The 12475-nt window shown below is 47.2% G+C and overlaps 19 non-coding genes across 19 annotated transcripts; all 19 read left to right on the top strand.

Annotated features, from left to right (window-relative positions):
* The first annotated feature begins 163 nt into the window (after positions 1-163).
* On the top strand, positions 164-235 carry TRNAG-UCC (transfer RNA glycine (anticodon UCC)). The gene has a single exon. It is a non-coding gene; the product is annotated as a tRNA-Gly (tRNA).
* Positions 236-865: 630 nt separating this feature from the next.
* Positions 866-937, top strand: TRNAG-UCC (transfer RNA glycine (anticodon UCC)). The gene has a single exon. It is a non-coding gene; the product is annotated as a tRNA-Gly (tRNA).
* Positions 938-1216: 279 nt separating this feature from the next.
* TRNAG-UCC (transfer RNA glycine (anticodon UCC)) lies at positions 1217-1288 on the top strand. Its single transcript has one exon. It is a non-coding gene; the product is annotated as a tRNA-Gly (tRNA).
* Positions 1289-1567: 279 nt separating this feature from the next.
* TRNAV-UAC (transfer RNA valine (anticodon UAC)) lies at positions 1568-1639 on the top strand. Its single transcript has one exon. It is a non-coding gene; the product is annotated as a tRNA-Val (tRNA).
* A 279-nt stretch (positions 1640-1918) lies between these two features.
* Positions 1919-1990, top strand: TRNAV-UAC (transfer RNA valine (anticodon UAC)). Its single transcript has one exon. It is a non-coding gene; the product is annotated as a tRNA-Val (tRNA).
* Positions 1991-2269: 279 nt separating this feature from the next.
* On the top strand, positions 2270-2341 carry TRNAG-UCC (transfer RNA glycine (anticodon UCC)). The gene has a single exon. It is a non-coding gene; the product is annotated as a tRNA-Gly (tRNA).
* A 630-nt stretch (positions 2342-2971) lies between these two features.
* Positions 2972-3043, top strand: TRNAG-UCC (transfer RNA glycine (anticodon UCC)). Its single transcript has one exon. It is a non-coding gene; the product is annotated as a tRNA-Gly (tRNA).
* A 279-nt stretch (positions 3044-3322) lies between these two features.
* Positions 3323-3394, top strand: TRNAG-UCC (transfer RNA glycine (anticodon UCC)). The gene has a single exon. It is a non-coding gene; the product is annotated as a tRNA-Gly (tRNA).
* Positions 3395-4024: 630 nt separating this feature from the next.
* On the top strand, positions 4025-4096 carry TRNAG-UCC (transfer RNA glycine (anticodon UCC)). Its single transcript has one exon. It is a non-coding gene; the product is annotated as a tRNA-Gly (tRNA).
* A 629-nt stretch (positions 4097-4725) lies between these two features.
* Positions 4726-4797, top strand: TRNAG-UCC (transfer RNA glycine (anticodon UCC)). The gene has a single exon. It is a non-coding gene; the product is annotated as a tRNA-Gly (tRNA).
* A 630-nt stretch (positions 4798-5427) lies between these two features.
* On the top strand, positions 5428-5499 carry TRNAG-UCC (transfer RNA glycine (anticodon UCC)). Its single transcript has one exon. It is a non-coding gene; the product is annotated as a tRNA-Gly (tRNA).
* Positions 5500-6129: 630 nt separating this feature from the next.
* TRNAG-UCC (transfer RNA glycine (anticodon UCC)) lies at positions 6130-6201 on the top strand. The gene has a single exon. It is a non-coding gene; the product is annotated as a tRNA-Gly (tRNA).
* Positions 6202-6831: 630 nt separating this feature from the next.
* Positions 6832-6903, top strand: TRNAG-UCC (transfer RNA glycine (anticodon UCC)). Its single transcript has one exon. It is a non-coding gene; the product is annotated as a tRNA-Gly (tRNA).
* A 630-nt stretch (positions 6904-7533) lies between these two features.
* Positions 7534-7605, top strand: TRNAG-UCC (transfer RNA glycine (anticodon UCC)). The gene has a single exon. It is a non-coding gene; the product is annotated as a tRNA-Gly (tRNA).
* Positions 7606-7884: 279 nt separating this feature from the next.
* TRNAG-UCC (transfer RNA glycine (anticodon UCC)) lies at positions 7885-7956 on the top strand. Its single transcript has one exon. It is a non-coding gene; the product is annotated as a tRNA-Gly (tRNA).
* Positions 7957-8586: 630 nt separating this feature from the next.
* On the top strand, positions 8587-8658 carry TRNAG-UCC (transfer RNA glycine (anticodon UCC)). Its single transcript has one exon. It is a non-coding gene; the product is annotated as a tRNA-Gly (tRNA).
* A 279-nt stretch (positions 8659-8937) lies between these two features.
* Positions 8938-9009, top strand: TRNAG-UCC (transfer RNA glycine (anticodon UCC)). Its single transcript has one exon. It is a non-coding gene; the product is annotated as a tRNA-Gly (tRNA).
* A 630-nt stretch (positions 9010-9639) lies between these two features.
* On the top strand, positions 9640-9711 carry TRNAV-UAC (transfer RNA valine (anticodon UAC)). Its single transcript has one exon. It is a non-coding gene; the product is annotated as a tRNA-Val (tRNA).
* Positions 9712-9990: 279 nt separating this feature from the next.
* Positions 9991-10062, top strand: TRNAG-UCC (transfer RNA glycine (anticodon UCC)). The gene has a single exon. It is a non-coding gene; the product is annotated as a tRNA-Gly (tRNA).
* The last annotated feature ends 2413 nt before the right edge of the window (positions 10063-12475 follow it).

The following is a 12475-nucleotide window of genomic DNA, read 5'->3' as shown; positions in this document are numbered from 1 at the left end:
AAGGAGAAAAAAGAAATACAGTGCTAGATTACCATGTTGCGAAGGCACTGCATCTGGCTAATAGATTCATTCCGAGCATTCGGCGTCATTTTATTCCGGCTGTGTTGACACTCTTGTTGCAATTAACAACTGAAGTAGGACTGCTTGGAACAACCGGAAACACGCGTCGGTGGTATAGTGGTTAGCATAGCTGCCTTCCAAGCAGTTGACCCGGGTTCGACTCCCGGCCGACGCAAATATTTTGTGCACATGCCCACACGTCAGCTCCCCGTATCTCTAGATATTATCAGTGGCATGTGTGAAATCGACGTTCACTTTTATTCGCATTAGGCGTGGTGTTCTATCGTGGAAAAGGAGAAAAAAGAAATACAGTGCTAGATTACCATGTTGCGAAGGCACTGCATTTGGCTAATTATTGCATTCCGTGCATTGTGCATCATTTTATTCCGGCTGTGTTGACACTCTTGTTGCAATTAACAACTGAAGTAGGACTGCTTGGAACAACTGGAAACACGCGTCGGTGGTATAGTGGTTAGCATAGCTGCCATCCAAGCAGTTGACCCGGGTTCGATTCCCGGCCGACGCAAATATTTTGTGCACATGCCCACACGTCAGCTCCCCGTATCTCTAGATATTATCAGTGGCATGTGTGAAATCGACCTTCACTTTTATTCGCATTAAGCGTGGTGTTCTATCGTGGAAAAGGAGAAAAAAGCAATACACTGCTAGATTACCATGTTGCGAAGGCACTGCATTTGGCTAATTAATGCATTCCGTGCATTGTGCATCATTATGTTCCTGCTGTGTTGACACTCTTGTTGCAATTAATAACTGAAGTAGGACTGCTTGGAACAACTGGAAACACGCGTCGGTGATATAGTGGTTAGCATAGCTGCCTTCCAAGCAGTTGACCCGGGTTCGATTCCCGGCCGACGCAAATATTTTGTGCACATGCCCACACGTCAGCTCCCCGTATCTCTAGATATTATCAGTGGCATGTGTGAAATCGACCTTTACTTTTATTCCTATTAAGCGTGGTGTTCTATCGTGGAAAAGGAGAAAAAAGAAATACAGTGCTAGATTACCATGTTGCGAAGGCACTGCATCTGGCTAATAGATTCATTCCGAGCATTCGGCGTCATTTTATTCCGGCTGTGTTGACACTCTTGTTGCAATTAACAACTGAAGTAGGACTGCTTGGAACAACCGGAAACACGCGTCGGTGGTATAGTGGTTAGCATAGCTGCCTTCCAAGCAGTTGACCCGGGTTCGACTCCCGGCCGACGCAAATATTTTGTGCACATGCCCACACGTCAGCTCCCCGTATCTCTAGATATTATCAGTGGCATGTGTGAAATCGACGTTCACTTTTATTCGCATTAGGCGTGGTGTTCTATCGTGGAAAAGGAGAAAAAAGAAATACAGTGCTAGATTACCATGTTGCGAAGGCACTGCATTTGGCTAATTAATGCATTCCGTGCATTGTGCATCATTATATTCCTGCTGTGTTGACACTCTTGTTGCAATTAATAACTGAAGTAGAACTGCTTGGAACAACCGGAAACACGCGTCGGTGGTATAGTGGTTAGCATAGCTGCCTTACAAGCAGTTGACCCGGATTCGATTCCCGGCCGACGCAAATATTTTGTGCACATGCCCACACGTCAGCTCCCCGTATCTCTAGATATTATCAGTGGCATGTGTGAAATCGACGTTCACTTTTATTCGCATTAGGCGCGGCGTTCTATCGTGGAAAAGGAGAAAAAAGAAATACAGTGCTAGATTACCATGTTGCGAAGGCACTGCATCTGGCTAATAGATGCATTCCGAGCATTGTGCATCATTATATTCCTGCTGTGTTGACACTCTTGTTGCAATTAATAACTGAAGTAGGACTGCTTGGAACAACTGGAAACACGCGTCGGTGGTATAGTGGTTAGCATTGCTGCCTTACAAGCAGTTGACCCGGATTCGATTCCCGGCCGACGCAAATATTTTGTGCACATGCCCACACGTCAGCTCCCCGTATCTCTAGATATTATCAGTGGCATGTGTGAAATCGACCTTTACTTTTATTCCTATTAAGCGTGGTGTTCTATCGTGGAAAAGGAGAAAAAAGAAATACAGTGCTAGATTACCATGTTGCGAAGGCACTGCATCTGGCTAAAAGATTCATTCCGAGCATTCGGCGTCATTTTATTCCGGCTGTGTTGACACTCTTGTTGCAATTAACAACTGAAGTAGGACTGCTTGGAACAACCGGAAACACGCGTCGGTGGTATAGTGGTTAGCATAGCTGCCTTCCAAGCAGTTGACCCGGGTTCGATTCCCGGCCGACGCAAATATTTTGTGCACATGCCCACACGTCAGCTCCCCGTATCTCTAGATATTATCAGTGGCATGTGTGAAATCGACGTTCACTTTTATTCGCATTAGGCGTGGTGTTCTATCGTGGAAAAGGAGAAAAAAGAAATACAGTGCCAGATTACCATGTTGCGAAGGCACTGCATTTGGCTAATTAATGCATTCCGTGCATTGTGCATCATTATATTCCTGCTGTGTTGACACTCTTGTTGCAATTAATAACTGAAGTAGGACTGCTTGGAACAAGTGGAAACACGAGTCGGTGGTATAGTGGTTAACATAGCTGCCTTCCAAGCAGTTGACCCGGGTTCGATTCCCGGCCGACGCAAATATCTTGTGCACATGCCCACACGTCAGCTCCCCGTATCTCTAGATATTATCAGTGGCATGTGTGAAATCGACCTTTACTTTTATTCCTATTAAGCGTGGTGTTCTATCGTGGAAAAGGAGAAAAAAGAAATACAGTGCTAGATTACCATGTTGCGAAGGCACTGCATCTGGCTAATAGATTCATTCCGAGCATTCGGCGTCATTTTATTCCGGCTGTGTTGACACTCTTGTTGCAATTAACAACTGAAGTAGGACTGCTTGGAACAACCGGAAACACGCGTCGGTGGTATAGTGGTTAGCATAGCTGCCTTCCAAGCAGTTGACCCGGGTTCGATTCCCGGCCGACGCAAATATTTTGTGCACATGCCCACACGTCAGCTCCCCGTATCTCTAGATATTATCAGTGGCATGTGTGAAATCGACGTTCACTTTTATTCGCATTAGGCGTGGTGTTCTATCGTGGAAAAGGAGAAAAAAGAAATACAGTGCCAGATTACCATGTTGCGAAGGCGCTGCATTTGGCTAATTAATGCATTCCGTGCATTGTGCATCATTTTATTCCGGCTGTGTTGACACTCTTGTTGGAATTAACAACTGAAGTAGGACTGCTTGGAACAACCGGAAACACGCGTCGGTGGTATAGTGGTTAGCATAGCTGCCTTCCAAGCAGTTGACCCGGGTTCGACTCCCGGCCGACGCAAATATTTTGTGCACATGCCCACACGTCAGCTCCCCGTATCTCTAGATATTATCAGTGGCATGTGTGAAATCGACGTTCACTTTTATTCGCATTAGGCGTGGTGTTCTATCGTGGAAAAGGAGAAAAAAGAAATACAGTGCTAGATTACCATGTTGCGAAGGCACTGCATTTGGCTAATTAATGCATTCCGTGCATTGTGCATCATTATATTCCTGCTGTGTTGACACTCTTGTTGCAATTAATAACTGAAGTAGGACTGCTTGGAACGACTGGAAACACGCGTCGGTGGTATAGTGGTTAGCATAGCTGCCTTCCAAGCAGTTGACCCGGATTCGATTCCCGGCCGACGCAAATATTTTGTGCACATGCCCACACGTCAGCTCCCCGTATCTCTAGATATTATCAGTGGCATGTGTGAAATCGACCTTTACTTTTATTCCTATTAAGCGTGGTGTTCTATCGTGGAAAAGGAGAAAAAAGAAATACAGTGCTAGATTACCATGTTGCGAAGGCACTGCATCTGGCTAAAAGATTCATTCCGAGCATTCGGCGTCATTTTATTCCGGCTGTGTTGACACTCTTGTTGCAATTAACAACTGAAGTAGGACTGCTTGGAACAACCGGAAACACGCGTCGGTGGTATAGTGGTTAGCATAGCTGCCTTCCAAGCAGTTGACCCGGGTTCGATTCCCGGCCGACGCAAATATTTTGTGCACATGCCCACACGTCAGCTCCCCGTATCTCTAGATATTATCAGTGGCATGTGTGAAATCGACGTTCACTTTTATTCGCATTAGGCGTGGTGTTCTATCGTGGAAAAGGAGAAAAAAGAAATACGGTGCCAGATTACCATGTTGCGAAGGCACTGCATTTGGCTAATAATGCATTCCGTGCATTGTGCATCATTATATTCCTGCTGTGTTGACACTCTTGTTGCAATTAATAACTGAAGTAGGACTGCTTGGAACAACTGGAAACACGCGTCGGTGGTATAGTGGTTAGCATAGCTGCCTTCCAAGCAGTTGACCCGGATTCGATTCCCGGCCGACGCAAATATTTTGTGCACATGCCCACACGTCAGCTCCCCGTATCTCTAGATATTATCAGTGGCATGTGTGAAATCGACCTTTACTTTTATTCCTATTAAGCGTGGTGTTCTATCGTGGAAAAGGAGAAAAAAGAAATACAGTGCTAGATTACCATGTTGCGAAGGCACTGCATCTGGCTAAAAGATTCATTCCGAGCATTCGGCGTCATTTTATTCCGGCTGTGTTGACACTCTTGTTGCAATTAACAACTGAAGTAGGACTGCTTGGAACAACCGGAAACACGCGTCGGTGGTATAGTGGTTAGCATAGCTGCCTTCCAAGCAGTTGACCCGGGTTCGATTCCCGGCCGACGCAAATATTTTGTGCACATGCCCACACGTCAGCTCCCCGTATCTCTAGATATTATCAGTGGCATGTGTGAAATCGACGTTCACTTTTATTCGCATTAGGCGTGGTGTTCTATCGTGGAAAAGGAGAAAAAAGAAATACAGTGCCAGATTACCATGTTGCGAAGGCACTGCATTTGGCTAATTAATGCATTCCGTGCATTGTGCATCATTATATTCCTGCTGTGTTGACACTCTTGTTGCAATTAATAACTGAAGTAGGACTGCTTGGAACAACTGGAAACACGAGTCGGTGGTATAGTGGTTAACATAGCTGCCTTCCAAGCAGTTGACCCGGGTTCGATTCCCGGCCGACGCAAATATCTTGTGCACATGCCCACACGTCAGCTCCCCGTATCTCTAGATATTATCAGTGGCATGTGTGAAATCGACCTTTACTTTTATTCCTATTAAGCGTGGTGTTCTATCGTGGAAAAGGAGAAAAAAGAAATACAGTGCTAGATTACCATGTTGCGAAGGCACTGCATCTGGCTAATAGATTCATTCCGAGCATTCGGCGTCATTTTATTCTGGCTGTGTTGACACTCTTGTTACAATTAACAACTGAAGTAGGACTGCTTGGAACAACCGGAAACACGCGTCGGTGGTATAGTGGTTAGCATAGCTGCCTTCCAAGCAGTTGACCCGGGTTCGATTCCCGGCCGACGCAAATATTTTGTGCACATGCCCACACGTCAGCTCCCCGTATCTCTAGATATTATCAGTGGCATGTGTGAAATCGACGTTCACTTTTATTCGCATTAGGCGTGGTGTTCTATCGTGGAAAAGGAGAAAAAAGAAATACGGTGCCAGATTACCATGTTGCGAAGGCACTGCATTTGGCTAATTAATGCATTCCGTGCATTGTGCATCATTATATTCCTGCTGTGTTGACACTCTTGTTGCAATTAATAACTGAAGTAGGACTGCTTGGAACAACTGGAAACACGCGTCGGTGGTATAGTGGTTAGCATAGCTGCCTTCCAAGCAGTTGACCCGGATTCGATTCCCGGCCGACGCAAATATTTTGTGCACATGCCCACACGTCAGCTCCCCGTATCTCTAGATATTATCAGTGGCATGTGTGAAATCGACCTTTACTTTTATTCCTATTAAGCGTGGTGTTCTATCGTGGAAAAGGAGAAAAAAGAAATACAGTGCTAGATTACCATGTTGCGAAGGCACTGCATCTGGCTAAAAGATTCATTCCGAGCATTCGGCGTCATTTTATTCCGGCTGTGTTGACACTCTTGTTGCAATTAACAACTGAAGTAGGACTGCTTGGAACACCCGGAAACACGCGTCGGTGGTATAGTGGTTAGCATAGCTGCCTTCCAAGCAGTTGACCCGGGTTCGATTCCCGGCCAACGCAAATATTTTGTGCACATGCCCACACGTCAGCTCCCCGTATCTCTAGATATTATCAGTGGCATGTGTGAAATCGACGTTCACTTTTATTCGCATTAGGCGTGGTGTTCTATCGTGGAAAAGGAGAAAAAAGAAATACAGTGCCAGATTACCATGTTGCGAAGGCACTGCATTTGGCTAATTAATGCATTCCGTGCATTGTGCATCATTATATTCCTGCTGTGTTGACACTCTTGTTGCAATTAATAACTGAAGTAGGACTGCTTGGAACAACTGGAAACACGAGTCGGTGGTATAGTGGTTAACATAGCTGCCTTCCAAGCAGTTGACCCGGGTTCGATTCCCGGCCGACGCAAATATCTTGTGCACATGCCCACACGTCAGCTCCCCGTATCTCTAGATATTATCAGTGGCATGTGTGAAATCGACCTTTACTTTTATTCCTATTAAGCGTGGTGTTCTATCGTGGAAAAGGAGAAAAAAGAAATACAGTGCTAGATTACCATGTTGCGAAGGCACTGCATCTGGCTAATAGATTCATTCCGAGCATTCGGCGTCATTTTATTCCGGCTGTGTTGACACTTTTGTTGCAATTAACAACTGAAGTAGGACTGCTTGGAACAACCGGAAACACGCGTCGGTGGTATAGTGGTTAGCATAGCTGCCTTCCAAGCAGTTGACCCGGGTTCGATTCCCGGCCGACGCAAATATTTTGTGCACATGCCCACACGTCAGCTCCCCGTATCTCTAGATATTATCAGTGGCATGTGTGAAATCGACGTTCACTTTTATTCGCATTAGGCGCGGCGTTCTATCGTGGAAAAGGAGAAAAAAGAAATACAGTGCTAGATTACCATGTTGCGAAGGCACTGCATTTGGCTAATTAATGCATTCCGTGCATTGTGCATCATTATATTCCTGCTGTGTTGACACTCTTGTTGCAATTAATAACTGAAGTAGGACTGCTTGGAACAACTGGAAACACGAGTCGGTGGTATAGTGGTTAACATAGCTGCCTTCCAAGCAGTTGACCCGGGTTCGATTCCCGGCCGACGCAAATATTTTGTGCACATGCCCACAGGTCAGCTCCCCGTTTGTCTTGATATGATCAGTGGCATGTGTGAAATCGACGTTCACTTTTATTCGCATTAGGCGCGGCGTTCTATCGTGGAAAAGGAGAAAATAGAAATACAGTGCTAGATTACCATGTTGCGAAGGCACTGCATTTGGCTAATTAATGCATTCCGTGCATTGTGCATCATTTTATTCCGGCTGTGTTGACACTCTTGTTGCAATTAACAACTGAAGTAGAACTGCTTGGAACAACTGGAAACACGCGTCGGTGGTATAGTGGTTAGCATAGCTGCCTTCCAAGCAGTTGACCCGGGTTCGATTCCCGGCCGACGCAAATATTTTGTGCACATGCCCACACGTCAGCTCCCCGTATCTCTAGATATTATCAGTGGCATGTGTGAAATCGACCTTCCCTTTTATTCGAATTAAGCGTGGTGTTCTATCGTGGAAAAGGAGAAAAAAGCAATACACTGCTAGATAACCATGTTGCGAAGGCGCTGCATTTGGCTAATTAATGCATTCCGTGCATTGTGCATCATTTTATTCCGGCTGTGTTGACACTCTTGTTGCAGTTAACAACTGAAGTAGGACTGCTTGGAACAACCGGAAACACGCGTCGGTGGTATAGTGGTTAGCATAGCTGCCTTCCAAGCAGTTGACCCGGGTTCGATTCCCGGCCGACGCAAATATCTTGTGCACATGCCCACACGTCAGCTCCCCGTATCTCTAGATATTATCAGTGGCATGTGTGAAATCGACCTTTACTTTTATTCGTATTAAGCGTGGTGTTCTATCGTGGAAAAGGAGAAAAAAGAAATACAGTGCTACATTACCATGTTGCGAAGGCACTGCATTTGGCTAATTAATGCATTCCGTGCATTGTGCATCATTATATTCCTGCTGTGTTGACACTCTTGTTGCAATTAATAACTGAAGTAGGACTGCTTGGAACAACTGGAAACACGAGTCGGTGGTATAGTGGTTAGCATAGCTGCCTTCCAAGCAGTTGACCCGGGTTCGATTCCCGGCCGACGCAAATATTTTGTGCACATGCCCACACGTCAGCTCCCCGTATCTCTAGATATTATCAGTGGCATGTGTGAAATCGACCTTCACTTTTATTCGTATTAAGAGTGGTGTTCTATCGCGGAAAAGGTGAAAAAAGAAATACAGTGCTAGATTACCATGTTGCGAAGGCACTGCATCTGGCTAATAGATGCATTCCGAGCATTTGGCGTCATTTTATTCCGGCTGTGTTGAAACTCTTCTTGCAATTAACAACTGAAGTAGGACTGCTTGGAACAACTGGAAACACGCGTCGGTGGTATAGTGGTTAGCATAGCTGCCTTCCAAGCAGTTGACCCGGGTTCGATTCCCGGCCGACACAAATATTTTGTGCACATGCCCACAGGTCAGCTCCCCGTTTGTCTTGATATGATCAGTGGCATGTGTGAAATCGACGTTCACTTTTATTCGCATTAGGCGCGGCGTTCTATCGTGGAAAAGGAGAAAAAAGAAATACAGTGCTAGATTACCATGTTGCGAAGGCACTGCATTTGGCTAATTAATGCATTCCGTGCATTGTGCATCATTTTATTCCGGCTGTGTTGACACTCTTGTTGCAATTAACAACTGAAGTAGAACTGCTTGGAACAACTGGAAACACGCGTCGGTGGTATAGTGGTTAGCGTAGCTGCCTTCCAAGCAGTTGACCCGGGTTCGATTCCCGGCCGACGCAAATATCTTGTGCACATGCCCACACGTCAGCTCCCCGTATCTCTAGATATTATCAGTGGCATGTGTGAAATCGACCTTTACTTTTATTCGTATTAAGCGTGGTGTTCTATCGTGGAAAAGGAGAAAAAAGCAGTACACTGCTAGATAACCATGTTGCGAAGGCGCTGCATTTGGCTAAATAATGCATTCCGTGCATTGTGCATCATTTTATTCCGGCTGTGTTGAAACTCTTCTTGCAATTAACAACTGAAGTAGGACTGCTTGGAACAACTGGAAACACGCGTCGGTGGTATAGTGGTTAGCATAGCTGCCTTCCAAGCAGTTGACTCGCGTTCGATTCCCGGCCGACACAAATATTTTGTGCACATGCCCACAGGTCAGCTCCCCGTTTGTCTTGATATGATCAGTGGCAGGTGTGAAATCGACGTTCACTTTTATTCGCATTAGGCGCGGCGTTCTATCGTGGAAAAGGAGAAAAAAGCAATACACTGCTGGATAACCATGTTGCGAAGGCGCTGCATTTGGCTAATTAATGCATTCCGTGCATTGTGCATCATTTTATTCCGGCTGTGTTGACACTCTTGTTGCAATTAACAACTGAAGTAGGACTGCTTGGAACAACTGGAAACACGCGTCGGTGGTATAGTGGTTAGCATTGCTGCCTTACAAGCAGTTGACCCGGATTCGATTCCCGGCCGACGCAAATATTTTGTGCACATGCCCACACGTCAGCTCCCCGTATCTCTAGATATTATCAGTGGCATGTGTGAAATCGACCTTTACTTTTATTCGTATTAAGCGTGGTGTTCTATCGTGGAAAAGGAGAAAAAAGAAATACAGTGCTAGATTACCATGTTGCGAAGGCACTGCATCTGGCTAATAGATTCATTCCGAGCATTCGGCGTCATTTTATTCCGGCTGTGTTGACACTCTTGTTGCAATTAACAACTGAAGTAGGACTGCTTGGAACAACTGGAAACACGCGTCGGTGGTATAGTGGTTAGCATAGCTGCCTTCCAAGCAGTTGACTCGGGTTCGATTCCCGGCCGACGCAAATATTTTGTGCACATGCCCACACGTCAGCTCCCCGTATCTGTAGATATTATCAGTGGCATGTGTGAAATCGACCTTTACTTTTATTCGTATTAAGCGTGGTGTTCTATCGTGGAAAAGGAGAAAAAAGCAGTACACTGCTAGATAACCATGTTGCGAAGGCGCTGCATTTGGCTAAATAATGCATTCCGTGCATTGTGCATCATTTTATTCCGGCTGTGTTGAAACTCTTCTTGCAATTAACAACTGAAGTAGGACTGCTTGGAACAACTGGAAACACGCGTCGGTGGTATAGTCATTCTGCTTCCGGCTCCCGAGCTGAACGGATCGCGGGATCATGGGCTCCAATGGAGCGGCATATGCGGCTGTTAGCCGCGGCAACAGGCTTTCGACGGAAGAAGATAAAGATTACCAGATAATTTTGCCTCGCCTACCTACAGGACGTATTGTTTTGAACACAGTTTTTTTGCACGGCGACGCTCGTGTTCGCCCGTTTCGTGTAGAAGATTTTCGAGACGCGCTTCAAGCTGTTGGTATGCTCTCTGGCGTCGTCGCCCTCGGAGCATACCAAATCAACCATGTATGGGCGGTGACGATGAAGACAGCCGAGGCTGCCGAAAAGCTGGCGGCCCTGAAGGAGCTGCAGGTGAAGGGGCGTCGCTGCCTAGTCATCGACCCCAAGGAACAACAGGTGAAGCTTCGTATCCACTGGCTTCTGCATGGGGTGGACGACGAAGACGTCAAGACCGCGCTGGCCTCCTTCGGCAAGGTGACGGAAGTAACCCGGGAGCGCTGGCGAGTGGATGGCGTTTCCGACAAGGGCTCGACGACCCGAGCAGTGCTGCTGCAGCTGAAGGCAGGAATGAAAGTCGACGACCTGCCCCACCAGATCCGCGTCGCCGGCGAGCTTGCGCTGGTGGTAGCCCCAGGACGTCCCATGCAGTGCCTGCGCTGCCGAGGCTCTGGCCACGTTCGTCGTGAATGCAAGGTTCCCCGTTGCTCGCGGTGCAGGCTTTTTGGACACAACGACGCGGACTGTGTGCGTTCATACGCAGTAGCCGCGGGTTCGGCGGAGAGCGAGCCGTCGACGTTAGACCATGTAATGGACGTGACCGAGGCGGAGGAAGCGGCCACGGGAGCTGGAAACGGCAAAGTGGCGGCAGAAACCGGCGTGACGACCAAGCAAGCCGAAGGAGGAAGGAATATCCCTCCCCCCAAAGAACCAGCAGCTACAGTCGAGAGCGTGAAGACGGCCCCGCATGAAAATGAGAGCTGCCAGCCAGCTACGGATGCAACGCAGGCAGAGGCGGACGACAACGCGACCCCTGCTAGCGCCCGCGTCGAATCCGTCTCGGCACCGGTCAAGAGATCCCTGCAGCACGAGGAGAAAGTCGACGGAAAGGCTGGCGGTGACTCCGAGGCACCACCCGCTAAGACGCTACCTGGAAGGCGCTCCACCCTCAAGCCTAAGCCGAACTTGGAGACTGACCGTAGGCTTACCCCGAAGCCGACCAAAGAGGAACCCGGGCGACGGCCGCCGGATGGCCACGGAGGCGTCTAGCGGTCAGCTAGACGTTAAGGTGAGCACCATGCTCCGGGCCTTCTCCCCTCCGGTTTTCACCAATAATGGCCACCAACCTGTCGCTTAGCCTCGGCACGCTAAACGTTCGAGGTCTGGCCGCCAAAAGGAAACAGAGTCAGGTTTACAGACTACTAGTGGACCACGACCTCGACGTTTTAGCCGTGCAAGAAACCAAGGTAGACGGCGAGGAGGAGACCGGGAGCATGGTGCAAAGATTCACGTATAACTACTATACGGTAGTGAGCCACGCCTTAGGGACTTCGGCAGGGTGTGTGCTGTTCGTGAGGAAGCTCCCTGGTCTTGTTATAGATGGTTACTTCTCCTGTACTTCTGGTCGACTTGTCTTTTGTGACTTCAGCTATTGTAATGTCCAATGGCGCGTGTTTTGCATTTATGCGCCTAATACTGTGCTAGAGAGGGCAAATTTCTTTTTGAGTTTAAAGCATCATTTACATGTGCAAAAAATGATAGCCTGTGTAGGCGACTTCAACTGCGTATTGAAAGCTGAGGATAGGTCTACGCGTCGCGTGGTTTGTGACAAAAGTAGTCATATCCTGGCGCAGAACACACACGAATTCGAATTAGAAGATATCGCAGAATGTTTTCGCGGTCACGGAGACGTAAGCTACACTCACTTTCAGGGCACAAGTCACGCACGCTTAGACCGTATCTATCTTTCATATGATTTAGTTGAAAAATGCCAGTGCTACACAGTTACGACCATATCATATTCTGACCACTGCCTGGTAAAATGCACGGTGGGCAGGAAGAAAGAACGAAACAAGTTCGTCTGGGAACTGTGGAAATTGAATGCAGAGCTGTTACGGGATGA

The sequence above is a fragment of the Dermacentor variabilis genome, chromosome 11 (genome assembly GCF_050947875.1).
Source record: "Dermacentor variabilis isolate Ectoservices chromosome 11, ASM5094787v1, whole genome shotgun sequence".
NCBI classification, from domain to species: domain Eukaryota; kingdom Metazoa; phylum Arthropoda; class Arachnida; order Ixodida; family Ixodidae; genus Dermacentor; species Dermacentor variabilis.
This window is presented reverse-complemented; position numbering and strand designations above follow the sequence as displayed.